Source organism: Heterodontus francisci, chromosome 8 (genome assembly GCF_036365525.1).
Source record: "Heterodontus francisci isolate sHetFra1 chromosome 8, sHetFra1.hap1, whole genome shotgun sequence".
In the NCBI taxonomy this organism is placed as follows: Eukaryota; Metazoa; Chordata; class Chondrichthyes; order Heterodontiformes; family Heterodontidae; genus Heterodontus; species Heterodontus francisci.
In genome coordinates, this window is record NC_090378.1 from 22,285,915 (window position 1) to 22,299,671 (window position 13,757).

At 43.0% G+C, this 13,757-nt stretch overlaps 1 protein-coding gene across 1 annotated transcript in view; it reads left to right on the top strand.

The window, feature by feature from the left end:
* The window catches only part of LOC137373185 (bromodomain-containing protein 3-like), a 192,330-nt gene that overhangs the window by 40,139 nt on the left and 138,434 nt on the right, over window positions 1-13,757 (top strand). The window lies entirely within an intron of this gene.

Sequence of the window (13,757 nt, forward strand, 5' to 3'; positions counted from 1 at the left end):
TCTTATTTTGGGTGCACTAATTGTTACAACTGGAATCTTTGTGGAAAAGAGGCTAATTATAAAATAGTGAAGGAGCCCATGTGACTGACAAAGGGACTCCTAGACAAGCAGGACCAAAAGACCGGTACTGCAGTGGCCTCAGGACCAGTCCTAGCGTTGGAACCCCAGACCAGAGATAGGTGAGGCAGGATCGCCGGGGCCAGGCCAAAAGGCCCTGGCGAGGGCATGGTGGGGGGAGGCCATGCAGTCTGGGGGAGGGGGTTCTTGAGGGTCCTCTGTGGGCCACAAATTGCCCACGAAGGGGTGAACCTCCCAGGCCCGCAGGGAGGGTGCCTCGTTTTACAAGGTGACCTCCCCGTGAAAGTGGGAAGAGGCCCTTAATTGGCCATTAATAGGCCACTTAAGGGCCTCAATTGGCCTCTGGGCAGGAAGGTGGTTGTTGGCCTGTCCTGTCAAAGATCGCTGGGCAATAGGGAGACAAAGGGCCCGCCACCTGTTGCAATACTCAGTGCTCCCCCTGCCACCCGCCTCAGGAGGCCTCTCAAAATCCCTGCCACCAAGTGGGAAGGTTCCAAGGAAGAAGATTAACACAGATTACAAAGAAGTACTGTAGCAAGTGTGAAGAGGACAAAGTAAGTAGAGAGAGAGTATATAGCTTAAAAGGCTTTTTTTAGTTCTATCCTTGCCAAGTGATAGTTTGAAATATTCTTCAATATTGAACAAAGTTTTCAAGTTCACGCAACTTCATTCTTCGACCATTCCTCCTCTATTCTCAACCTTGGTCTGTTCCACAAAATTTAGTAGAATGTTTTCCCACCTGTTTACTTTTTTTTTTGCCTAGAATCCACCTGTGTCAAAGGAGACAAATGGGTATTGTACTATTTGGATATTCTTTCGCTGCAACCTCCAGACACTACTTCAATACCACTGCTAGTGAAAAGTCACAAAAAACAATGTATTTTCTTTTTTAAAAGGGTGCATTAAGATGTCTGCTATTTGTTCCAGTCAGGTATGCTTCCTTGCACTAACTGGAATTTTCTTGCCCTGGAGAGAGCTTTGTGCATGTTGTTACGACCGACCGCTCCTGTCAAAACCCCCAATCAAAATATATTATTCTCATTGTGGTGGGAGAAACGCATTGTTAATTCAATCCCGTCGCTCTACAGATTGGCTAACATATCATTTAAAACTTTCCAAATCAAAGAAACACCCAGCCAAATTGTACCATCTATTAACCCCCCGAATGAGGCGAACCAAACCAGGTGTCTTTAAATCAACAAATTAACTCATTAATGAAAAGAACTAAATTCTTAAACATTTTATTTTTATTTATTAAATTTTATTTATTTAGAGATACAGCACTGAAACAGGCCCTTCGGCCCACCGAGTCTGTGCCGACCATCAACCACCCATTTATACTAATCCTACACTAATCCCATATTCTTACCACATCCCCACCTATCCCTATATTTCCCTACCACCTACCTCTACTAGGTGCAATTTATAATGGCCGATTTACCTATCAACTGCAAGCCTTTTGGTGGTGGGAGGAAACCGGAGCACCCGGCGAAAACCCACGCAGACACGGGGAGAACTTGCAAACTCCACACAGGCAGTACCCAGAATTGAACCCAGGTCGCTGGTGATGTGAGGCTGCAGTGCTAACCACTGGACCACTCTGCCGCCCCAAAACATTATGAAGATATAAACAACATTTGAAATAGAAAAAAAATAGAGTCCTTGTCAAATTTACAGTCCAATGTTGCTTGAGGTCCTCACAGCTATCCGATGGGGGAAAAGGTTCTTCTACATAACACAGTCCATAGTCTAACTTCAGCAGTAGACGATGCTTCCTTCCTCGGCGATGAATTTCAACAATTAACAACTTGCAAACACTTTCGATAGAATCAATCTGACTTCAGAGTTTTTGAGGGATAAAAGATTGTCACTGTCTAACTTCCATTACTTCAGTTTAAATTATCAGAGATCTCCATTTTGACTTGACTTTTTTCTTAGAATTTTGAGAGATAATTAAACAGACTAAATTCCTATTCCTTCAGCTTAAATGGCTGAGAGCTCTTTTTCAGGTGCTAAACAGCACAGCTGTCTGTGTCCTCTGTCTGTCTGTGTGTTCTGATGGAACAAACTGTCTTCAACTAAAAGCCAGTTCAAAATTGAATTGTAACAAATGTATCGCTTGCTACACACTCCCAGTGGCTGTATCTATGGTAACAAGAATTCACCCTTTGAATCACAGTCTCCAAATGGCTGTTTCTAACGGCAACCGAAAATGCACCTTTCTATAACTCCTGAGGCTTGCCGGTTCTTAAAGCAATACTGATCCAGTGCAAACCTTAAAGGCAAATCGCATATTCCTGAAAAAAAAACTACAGGGCCATGATAATGTTTATGGTTAAAAGTTAAACTGTTTTGTGTGAGGTTGACAGCATCCTAGCCAATACTTAGAACTCCCCCCTCCCCCCCTGCCCTATGAAGGGCGGCACAGTGGCGCAGTGGTTAGCACCGCAGCCTCACAGCTCCAGGGACCCGGGTTCGATTCTGGGTACTGCCTGTGCGGAGTTTGCAAGTTCTCCCTGTGTCTACGTGGGTTTTCTCCGGGTGCTCCGGTTTCCTCCCACAGCCAAAGACTTGCAGGTTGATAGGTAAATTGGCCATTGTAAATTGCCCCAAGCAGGTGGTAGGGAATATGGGATTACTGCAGGGTTAGTATAAATGGGTGGTTGTTGGTCGGCACAGACTTGGTGGGCCGAAGGGCCTGTTTCAGTGCTGTATCTCTTTTTTTAAAAAAAAACTTCTTTTAAAGAACCACTTAAAAGTACTCAGGAGACTCTCGTCTACCAACTGAAAGAAAAAAACAGGTTTGACACAGGATTGGAATGGTATACATTGTAATGCCAAGCCCACCCAATGTGAAATTGCTTTATTCAAGGGGTCTCGTACCATTGGGCTCCGACGCTTGCTTGGACCCTGTTTTTGTACTGCAATTTTAATATTGCTGCCAAGTGGAAACTGCTTTGAAGTAATTTTTGAAATTGCAGCGTATACATGCTTTGATGTTTTGAATGCCAAATCAAGTATCGGGGAAAAAACTGGACAACATTTAGAATGCTACAATTTGTTTCTTTGCTGTTGAGACATTCAGGCCTCTTGTCATTTTCAGCTGATAGTGAAGTTTGTCAATGCTGTTCCATCAATACTGACTGGGGGCTGTTCAATCAGGTAGAAACACTAAATATTTCAGAATCTCTTGATATCTGGAAGTTTCAAATACTCTATGAAAGTGTGAAATGGCACTTGCAATTGCAACTATTGGCTTTGTTGTCTTCACTGCAAGTGCCATATGAATCTCTGCAAAATATTTTTGATTTTTATTTTCCCACTAAGACATATCCAGTCCCTGCATCAGTTTCAACAAATCCTTCAACACATTTGTAAGTTGAAGTGACAAGGTCCTGCATCACACATGGACCCCAAGTTGCCTGATGCTTCACTCTGGTCTGGCTGACAGTGTACCTTTGGAAAAATTTAGGGCTATTATTGATAGCCAGGGAACCTTCTTGGTATAGGATGGTACCCAGGACTGCTCATCATGCAAGAAAATTTTTTATGATCAACAAGGTGGCGACATCCTTTTGCTAGTCCACTTTCCAGATCTAAATTAGCATTTGCTTCACCATGAGCCAGTGTTGATTATTATATGTAAGAAAAGGGTTCCCCTTCATTGCTAACTGATGTTGGGGGCACAGATGGCTCTATGGGGAGCCTTCAGCAGTCCAACTCTTCAGGTCATTGCCCCATAATCCAGTCCCAAGAGGACTTGCCATTTTCTTAGTGCTCCTCTCCAAAGGGAGGAATGCCAAAATGTTGGTGCAACCTGGGATCCTTGGCTCAATACAACTACAGGTTGTTGTTTCCTTCTGACATTTTGGCAACAGCTTTCTTCTACCCTGGTATTCTTAAGTGCTGTTTTCATGTCTACATTGCTGCTGGGAACTGGTTCTTCTGAGTGGAAGGGTTTTATGAACAAAGAATTTGTTGAGAGTGAGCATTGCAGCTCTTGTCCCTGGTGGCAACATTTGTCCAGTATACAGTATAGGTTAAGTGCTAGAAGTTTGTACTTTGGTCCAAATCTGACATCTAATCACTTTCTTTGAGGTAGAGGATGATCCTGGCCTATCTCACTCCTTGGTTCAATCTCCAAAGCCCTGGATATATTTCACTATGGGATACCTTAAAACACTGATACAGTTGCCCTGCTACACCTGCCCTGGGGTTGTGGCAATTACTTGGTATTTACTTGTCATCCTCTTGTCATGCAGGCCAACACCTGCCAAGAATCGGGCAAAGATATTTTGCCACATGGACATTAAATTTTAAAATTGTTGCTGGGAAGAAAAGAAGGCCTATTACAAGGGGTTGCCAAGCCCCTAACTGGAAAGATATTTGCATAGTAACAGACAGTGCTTGGAGAGGACAAAGGGGCCACTCCCTGCTCCAATTTAATACACAGTGGACTTTTGATTACCAGACGTTGACGGTGGAGCGGCTCGCATTTAAGTTAACTACTAAGATGGCTGACTGTGTGGAGTTTGCAAATTCTCCCTGTGACCGCGTGGGTTTTCGCCGGGTGCTCTGGTTTCCTTCCACCACCAAAGACTTGCAGGTGATAGGTAAATTGGCCATTGTAAATTGCCCCTAGTGTAGGTAGGTGGTAGGGAATATGGGATTACTGTAGGGTTAGTATAAATGGGTGGTTCTTGGTTGGCACAGACTCGGTGGGCCGAAGGGCCTGTTTCAGTGCTGTTTCTCTAAATAAAATAAATAAATACACAAACAGACATGGGCAGATCAGTTTAGTCACATGACTAACTGGCTGTTGGAGTTTTTTGAATTTGAACTTGCCACAGAGTTTTAAACTGGAAGAAAAGCTGCATGCTCCTGGACTGATAAGACCTCTCTCCTGCCTGCTTTCATCTCTTTCTCTCAGAACTGAAAACCATTGAAGACACATGAACCCCAAGAGAGAAAAGTCTTCTACAGTGAACAAAGTTTAAGAATAATACTGGGCCCCAACGAAAAGCAAGACCCATATCTTCAATCGAGGACTACAGCAAGCTCGAAGCACAGTAGCAAAAACCCCACCTCAGAGATTGCCTCAAACCTCTTTTTTTCTCTTTTCTGTCTCTATTTGCATATGCATATCGCGTATGCATGCTAGCGTGGGGCACAGCGTGTAACTGTTAACCGAATTAGAGTTTTAAGTTTTAAATTAGAGTTTTAAATTTCACTTTTCTTCTTTAAACCTAAGAAGGGCCTGTTTGTGCTAATTTCTTTGCCTTATAATTGGAAAGCGGTGAACAAGGATTCACCAAGGGGGAGCTTAAAACAGTGTGTTAAAAAACATAAACCCTGTTACAGCAAGACCAAGTGAAGGCTGAGAGAGACCCCTAGACGCCTTTCTCACCTGGTTGTAACACTCTTCAACATTTGTAAGTCTCAATTTGTCCTTATTACTTTGGACCAAATGAAGGGTTCTGTATAGATGTGTGATAGTAGCTCCTGATCCCACCCAAGACAAATCATACTTGGCTCACTATACCTCAGCTGAACATTTTTATATATATCCTCTTGTTCATATGATGGTATTAAATGTTGACCTGTCATGGAAATCCCTATTATGAAATTTCTAACCCATATGGTTAGATTTGTAAGATTAATACATCTGTCTTTAGAGATTATCCCAGATGAGAATAATATGTTATCAAATGCAGGGACTGTTTTGACCTATAATTGGGCAATCTAATTTGAGGTTTTGCTAATGACATCTCCCCCTCATCCAGGGTGTTGCCATGGGAGCCATCCCTGCTGCTTCTGGAAGCTGCCTTCCAATCTTTTTCACTGCACCAATGGTGGGGCTGCAGCAGTGGATTGGGGGAGCTAAAGATGTGCACTTCCTTGCCTTTTCCTTCTGTGGCAAGTCCACTCCTTATTTCCACACTTTATCACCTTTGTCTGTATTGTGTATTTCCCTGTACCATTCCTAATTATTTTTGTTGTAGCAATAATAAACTTAAATATTTTCTCCCTTTTGCTGAAGGTATTGGATAGCAGTTACACCGTCTTTTTGTAACAAAATAGCCATTATTCATTTTGGGGGGAAAAAATTAATGCTGTACACTAGTATGCTGTTTGACTACAGGAAGCTTGGTGCTGCTGCCCAATCCTGCCCCTGATCAACTTGTAACAGGAGCTCTGTCATGTTCCTTAACCCATATTGTTAATAACATCGCTACTACTGCCCAACTGAGATCAGTTACACAGTGACACAAGCCATTTATTGAATCTTGGAACTAGTAAGCCATCGAGCACACCCCCACTGATTTATTATTTATATTTTAACTAGATTAACATTTTTCCCATATCCTTCACCAGCTTTTCTCGACACTTTCCATTTTATTTTTTTCATTTGTTATTCATCTATTACATTTGTTCTTTTTTTAAAAAAAAAAGTTTATAGTCTCTGGATTTCAAGATAATTTCATCCAAAATTCTGCTGCCCATGTTTTAACTTGCATAAGATGACCCTGTGCACCAACAAAAAACATGTGATCTCCATGAATTCTCAGCAGTGAGCCTACATCGCAGTTATATCAAGAAATGCAATTGGATTCTTGACTGAGGTAAAGCCAAGAAACAATTTCTGATCTGTTCACTTTGCCACATGAATAAATCCCTCTGGTTTCATGTGACTTTAACAGTAAGTCAACATTTAAACAGACTGGATATGGAATTAGAGGTCTACTGATTTGTTCCAGAACCACAGTGTATTCTGGAACAAAGACATCATCATGGAAGTCATCATGGCAGCACAGTGGCGCAGTGGTTAGCACTGCAGCCTCACAGCTCCAGCGACCCGGGTTCAGTTCTGGGTACTGCCTGTGTGGAGTTTGCAAGTTCTCTCTGTGACCGCGTGGGTTTCCGCCGGGTGCTCCAGTTTCCTCCCACAGCCAAAGACTTGCAGGTTGATAGGTAAATTGGCCATTGTAAATTGCCCCTAGTGTAGGTAGGTGGTAGGAGAATGGTGGGGATGTAGTAGGGAATATGGGATTAATGTAGGATTAGTATAAATGGGTGGTCGTTGGTTGGCACAGACTCGGTGGGCCGAAGGGCCTGTTTCAGTGCTGTATCTCTAAATAAAATAAATAAACTACCTACCCCTTACCCTTACCCCTAGGCTCGTTGACCTAGATTGGCTCCTGGTCAAGTAATGTCTTGATTTTTAAAATTCTCATTCCTCTTTTCAAATCCCTCTCAGGCCTTGCCCCTCTCTAGCTCTGTAATCTTCTCCAGCCCTACAGCGTTCCCAGATATCTGCACTCTTCAAATTCTAGCCTTTTCTGCATCCCCCATTTTAATCATTCCATCATTGGAGGCTGCGCCTTCAGCTGCCTAGGCCCTAAACTCTAATTCCCTCCCTACACCTCTCTGCCTTACTCTACCTCACTTTCCTCCTTTAAGACCCTCCTTAAAACATACAAATTTGAAGAAGCTTTTGGTCATCTGACTTGCTATCTCCTTAATGTGGCTCGGTGTCATATTTTGTTTTATAATGCTCCTGTCAAGCACCTTGGGACATTTTATTAAGTTAAAGGTGTTGCCTGCTTTGGGAGTTTCAGTCTTGGTGCCTACCCACTGCATGAAATGACCATTACAAGAACGTCTTTGGTTATTGCTTTGGCCTTTTCAGTGCTGAACATAATGCAGCATTTTTGGCTGACTTTCCAAATTTTGCTTTAATGAATTGGTCACTGCTTGTCTTCCCAAGGGAGAGCTATTTTTAAATCTATGCAACGTGTCAAAATAGACAGCACCTGGTCATTTGCTGAATAAGAGAAATCTGTTAGGTCAAATATATGTTTCGTGAGGGACACCCACCTAAGTTTTACAAAAAGACAAATATCTGTTCTTCCTTGTTTCATTCTGGCTCCCCAATAAAGCATGTATATTTTCATCTTTATGGTAATCTAGTAAGGCAAGGGGGTGGAAGGTTATCGGGGGTAGGTGGAAATGTGGAGTAATCAGTTCAGCCATGATCTTATTGAATGGCGGAGCAGGCTCGAAGGGCAGAGTGGCCTACTCCTCCTAATTCGTATGTTCAGAATATAATGAAACAAGGATCAGGCGGCCGAGATGGTGAAGGAGAAAATCTACATTTAGCGTATTATTGCCAACAAGGGGATGGCGGTGAGAGGAGAAGTGGGGGGGATAGAGAAGAGAAAATCACCTACCTACTTTACTTTTAAAGAAATTCATACCATATATTAAGTAATATTAACTCCACTGCTCAAGCAAAGGTTTCATTCTGCTTTAGATTTTTTTACTTCCATTGTTCTGCATATATAAATTAAGTAAGGGAAAAAATAATTGGAGAATAGTAGATCGATTAAATTAGATGCTGACGTGTGGGGTGATTCACTGTATACCTTCACCAGAAAGAGGTGGTTCAGTTTCTGGCAGGGGCAGAGGGTACTATACAAGAGGTACCAAATAATGTAAGTCATCGTTAATATGGTCTCTTGGCTTAGTTTTGATTGCCTAGAGGGACTGTAGAGGAATATTACATTTTTAAAATTGGCCTTGGGTTTTAATCTAGTTTTTTTGCCGCTCCCAGGAGACTACATTGTACCTGTGGGCTAAGGAGTCTTTGTCACAAAGCATAAAGTATTACAACTACTTGGGATAGGCAAGATGGATCAGCTAGTTATTTCCTGTCTGTTTTTGAATGTTTGTGTGCTTTGTAATCCTTCATAGATGGCTTCCATGGTGATGTCTTTGTTCCAGAACCACAGTGTATTCTGGAACAATCAGTAGACCTCAACTCCATATCCAGTCTGTTTAAATGTTGACTGGCCAGTACTGTTAGAGTCACATGAACCCAGAGGGATTTATCCATATGGCAAAGTGAACACAGATCAGAAATTGCTTCGTGACATTACCTCAGTCAAGAATCCAATTGCATTTCTTATCATATAACTGCTATGTAGGCTCACTGCTGAAAATTCATGGAGATCACATGTTTTTTGGTGGAGAGTCTATGTATTGTGGTGCACAGGCTGAATGGACCAGAGTTTCTTTATCTGTCTCATTCTTCGTATGTTTGGGTTTTCTTGGATGTGAATTACAATCAACACACATTCCATTCTAATTGGTGAAATTTCCTTTGTGCATTCCCAAGATCCTAGTTATTTTCTTTTTTGATTTACTATTTAAAATAATGTGGAGAAATTGAATAGTTCACAATGATTACCTCCAGCATATAACTGTCCACATATCTGTAGTAGATTTTCCCATTTTCATATACATGTAGGGAAAATTATATTCTCAAAGTAATCTTGTAAATCAAAATGACTATCTGTTTTGAAGTTCACCCATCAAGGATTTCTTTTTGCCGCCACAAACCTCTTCCAGAAAACAATTGTGTAGCTACATCACTAACAATCATGGTATCAGGGAATAGTGTCTGATCTAATATGGACAGTACCCAAACTTTTGAATAGCCAGCTTGAATATCCTTGACATAAGCTAAAGTAACAGTCCAAGGCATCCTGCAGCGTGGATTTATGTGGCTAAAATGGTATGTTGCAAAATTGCCAGCCAGCTGCGCTCTGTGCTTAATACAAAGGCAGACAGACTTTAAGCTTGTCGGAACCTGGCTTCAGGCACACATGGCACAAAGAAGGTGAACGGAAAGAGTTTGAGGGAGCAGAGCTTTACTGCTTTTTCCAGAAAACTGGTCACAATTTGACAATCCCCTTCATTCAACAAGGATGATTTGTTCATTCTTTGGCCTCCTTATCTCGAGAGACAATGGATACGTGCCTGGAGGTGGTCAGTGGTTTGTGAAGCAGCGCCTGGAGTGGCTATAAAGGCCAATTCTAGAGTGACAGGCTCTTCCACAGGTGCTGCAGAGAAATTTGTTTGTCAGGGCTGTTGCACAGTTGGCTCTCCCCTTGCGCCTCTGTCTTTTTTCCTGCCAACTACTAAGTCTCTTCGACTCGCCACATTTTAGCCCCGTCTTTATGGCTGCCCGCCAGCTCTGGCGAACGCTGGCAACTGACTCCCACGACTTGTGATCAATGTCACAGGATTTCATGTCGCGTTTGCAGACGTCCTTAAAGCGGAGACATGGAAGGCCGATGGGTCTGATACCAGTGGCGAGCTCGCTGTACAATGTGTCTTTGGGGATCCTGCCATCTTCCATGCGGCTCACATGGCCAAGCCATCTCAAGCGCAGCTGACTCAGTAGTGTGTACAAGCTGGGGATGTTGGCCGCCTCGAGGACTTCTGTGTTGGAGATACGGTCCTGCCACCTGATGCCAAGTATTCTCCAGAGGCAGCGAAGATGGAATGAATTGAGACGTCGTTCTTGGCTGACATACGTTGTCCAGGCCTCGCTGCCATAGAGCAAGGTACTGAGGACACAGGCTTGTTACAGTCGGCCTTTTGTGTTGCATGTCAATGCGCCATTTTCCCACACTGTCTTGGCCAGTCTGGACATAGCAGTGGAAGCCTTTCCCATGCGCTTGTTGATTTCTGCATCTAGAGACAGGTTACTGGTGATAGTTGAGCCGAGGTAGGTGAACTCTTGAACCACTTCCAGAGCGTGGTCGCTGATATTGATGGATGGAGCATTTCTGACGTCCTGCCCCATGATGTTCATTTTCTTGAGGCTGACGGTTAGGCCAAATTCATTGCAGGCAGCTGCAAACCTGTCGATGAGACTCTGCAGGCACTCTTCAGTGTGAGATGTTAAAGCAGCATCGTCAGCAAAGAGGAGTTCCCTGATGAGGACTTTCCGTACTTTGGACTTCGCTCTTAGATGGGCAAGGTTGAACAACCTGCCCCCTGATCTTGTGTGGAGGAAAATTCCTTCTTCAGAGGACTTGAACACATGTGAAAGCAGCAGGAAGAAGAAAATCCCAAAAAGTGTGGGTGCGAGAACACAGCCCTGTTTCACGCCACTCAGTATAGGAAAGGGCTCTGATGAGGAGCCACCATGTTGAATTGTGCCTTTCATATTGTCATGGAATGAGGTGATGATACTTAGTAGCTTTGGTGGGCATCAAATCTTTTCTAGTAGTCGGAAGAGACCACGTCTGCTGACTAGGTCAAAGGCTTTGGTGAGATCAATGAAAGCAATGTAGAGGGGCATCTGTTCACGGCATTTCTCCTGTATCTGACGAAGGGAGAACAGCATGTCAACGGTCGATCTCTCTGCACGAAAGCCACGCTGTGCCTCAGGGTAGTTGTAGGAGTGGGGAATTTCAGGTGAATACTATGAGGTTTTGAGTCTAAGGCATATTAATGGAACAGAGAAAAAGGAGTTTAATTCTGCAGATAGGGTGTTGCGTATTGGGCATGCTTGATTACTGATACTGGATGACCAAAATAGAAACTCCCCCCCCCCCCACCCCTACCCCCTCCCCTCCCAGCATCAATCCTATTTGGTCTGAATACAACAGAAATGTATTGCTGCTTAGAATAGATGTAAAAGGTCTGCAGTACCTGGTATGATCCACTTAAACTGAACCCAGAAAAAAATCTTGGGAAATTTAATAAATAACAGCTTCCTATTTGAGACCATTGAAATTAGTTTTATCTTCCAGCCAGTCCTTGCAATGGATTTCTTTTTCATTCAAGGGATGTAGGTGGCACTGGTAAGACAAGCATTTATTGCCCACTGATAACTGCCCTCAAAGGTGGTGGTTTGTGTGAAGATTCTCCAACAGCACTGTTAAGTAGGGTTCCAGGATTTTGACCCAGTGACTAAGGAACAGCGATATATTTCCAGGTCAAGATAGTGTGTGGTTTGGAGGGGAACTTGCAGGTGGTGGTGTTCCCATGTACCTGCTGTTCCTCAGGTGGTAGAGGTCATGAGTTTGGAAGGTACTGTTAAAGAAACCTTTGTGAGTTGCTGCAGCGAATCATGTAAATGGTACACATTGCAGCCATGGTATGTCATTTGTGGCAAGAGTGAATGTTTAAGGTGCTAAATGGTACCAGTCAAGTGGGTTGCTTTGAGCTAAATGGTGTCCCGCTTCTTGTAGTGTTGGACTGCAGTCATCCAGACAGGTGAGGAGGATTCGATCGCACTCCTGATTTGTTTCTTGTAGATGGTAGAAAGGCTTTGGGGTGTCAGTAGGTAAGTTACTCACCACAGAGTACTTAGCCTCTCACCCTGCTCTTGTCGCTACAGTATTTGTGACTCATCCTGTTAAGTATCTGCTTAAAGGTAACCCCCAGATGTTGGCTGATACGGCAATGGTAATGTGGTTGAATGTGATGGGGAGATGATTAGACTCTTGGTGGATTGGATTGCCTGGCACTTGTGGCATGAATGTTACTTGCCATTTATCAGCCCAAGCCTGAAAGGTGTCCCCAAATCTTACTGCATATGGGCACAAAGTTATGAATGGAATTCCTTTCGAAATGCCAAGGAAAGGATATTTGGATGCAGACCATACTAATTCCCACATTATAGGCACATTTTAAAATGAATAATGCAGATGGTCAATGCTCGATCTAAGTAGGCATTGTATTTAGTTGGAAAATGATCTCACACTGTTGGTTCAGAGTGCCCAAAACTATGGGCTTCTCTTGTTTTATTTTCTGACCAACCAATCCTACTGATGACAACTAAAGTCAAACCTGAGGGATAATTTAGCAAGAAAAAAAATCAACCCTTTTCTTAGTATCTTACAGGTATATGAAAATGTAATCTGCTGATGGCCAACTGTTGCCACAAGAACCTACCATTCCTTGGTGTTCCAACCAGATGAGGAAGGGGTCTCGGGCTCCCCTTTTGCCCCTTCTCTGGTTTGACCGCAACAGGGTTTGTTCTTTTAGCATAGTGGTTTAGCTTACCATCTCAGTGAGCCCTTGCTGACTGTTCCTCGAATATAATTACAAATGAGCCGATCAGGCAGGTTTGCTTAAGTTTAAACACGAAAGATGTAAATTTATTAATCTTATCATTCTAAACCGGTTAAAATTTTTAAAATATGCGACGTATCGTCACTCTCATTCATATCACACACACACACATATACAGGAAAAAGAGTTGGGAGGTTGAAGTAAAGTCTGCAATAAATGGAATTCAAATACTGAGTTTCAGTATCCTTAGTTGATAAAGTCTTGAAGTCTTCGCTGGGCCACGTACAATTCGGGCTTGCTTCTCTGATTCCAGAGGCCAAAGAGAGGCTTTATCCATCCTCTTGGTTGTTGCATGTGAGGGTCTGTAGATATGAGGTTAAGCTGCAACCTAGGCTCCCCTGGGACTTTGCTGGAGAGAGAGGTGCTGTTTTCTTGGAGTTCAGTTACTGTCTGTCTTCTGAGGCATAATTCACAAACTCTGACTTACACAAGCAGCTATGTTACGTGACCACCTCTTTGTTTCCTGAAAGTTTTTTGCAGTTCAAAGTTCTTCTCTCAAGCTGTGCAAACATACATGGTAGGGGGGTTTGGCTCCTTCAAAGTCAATGGGTATCGAGGCTTTTGACGACCACTATTGACAAAAACCATTCTAAGTAATTGAATCAGAGCGCACCCCTATGGTTCTAGTTCGACTGGATAATTACCTCTGTCTCCCAGCCGGCCTTTGGTTTCTCATGCAAATTGTGCGTGGCCATCTTTAGCTGTTCTGTTCTGCTTTTTAAAAGTTATTTGTAATAATGTCC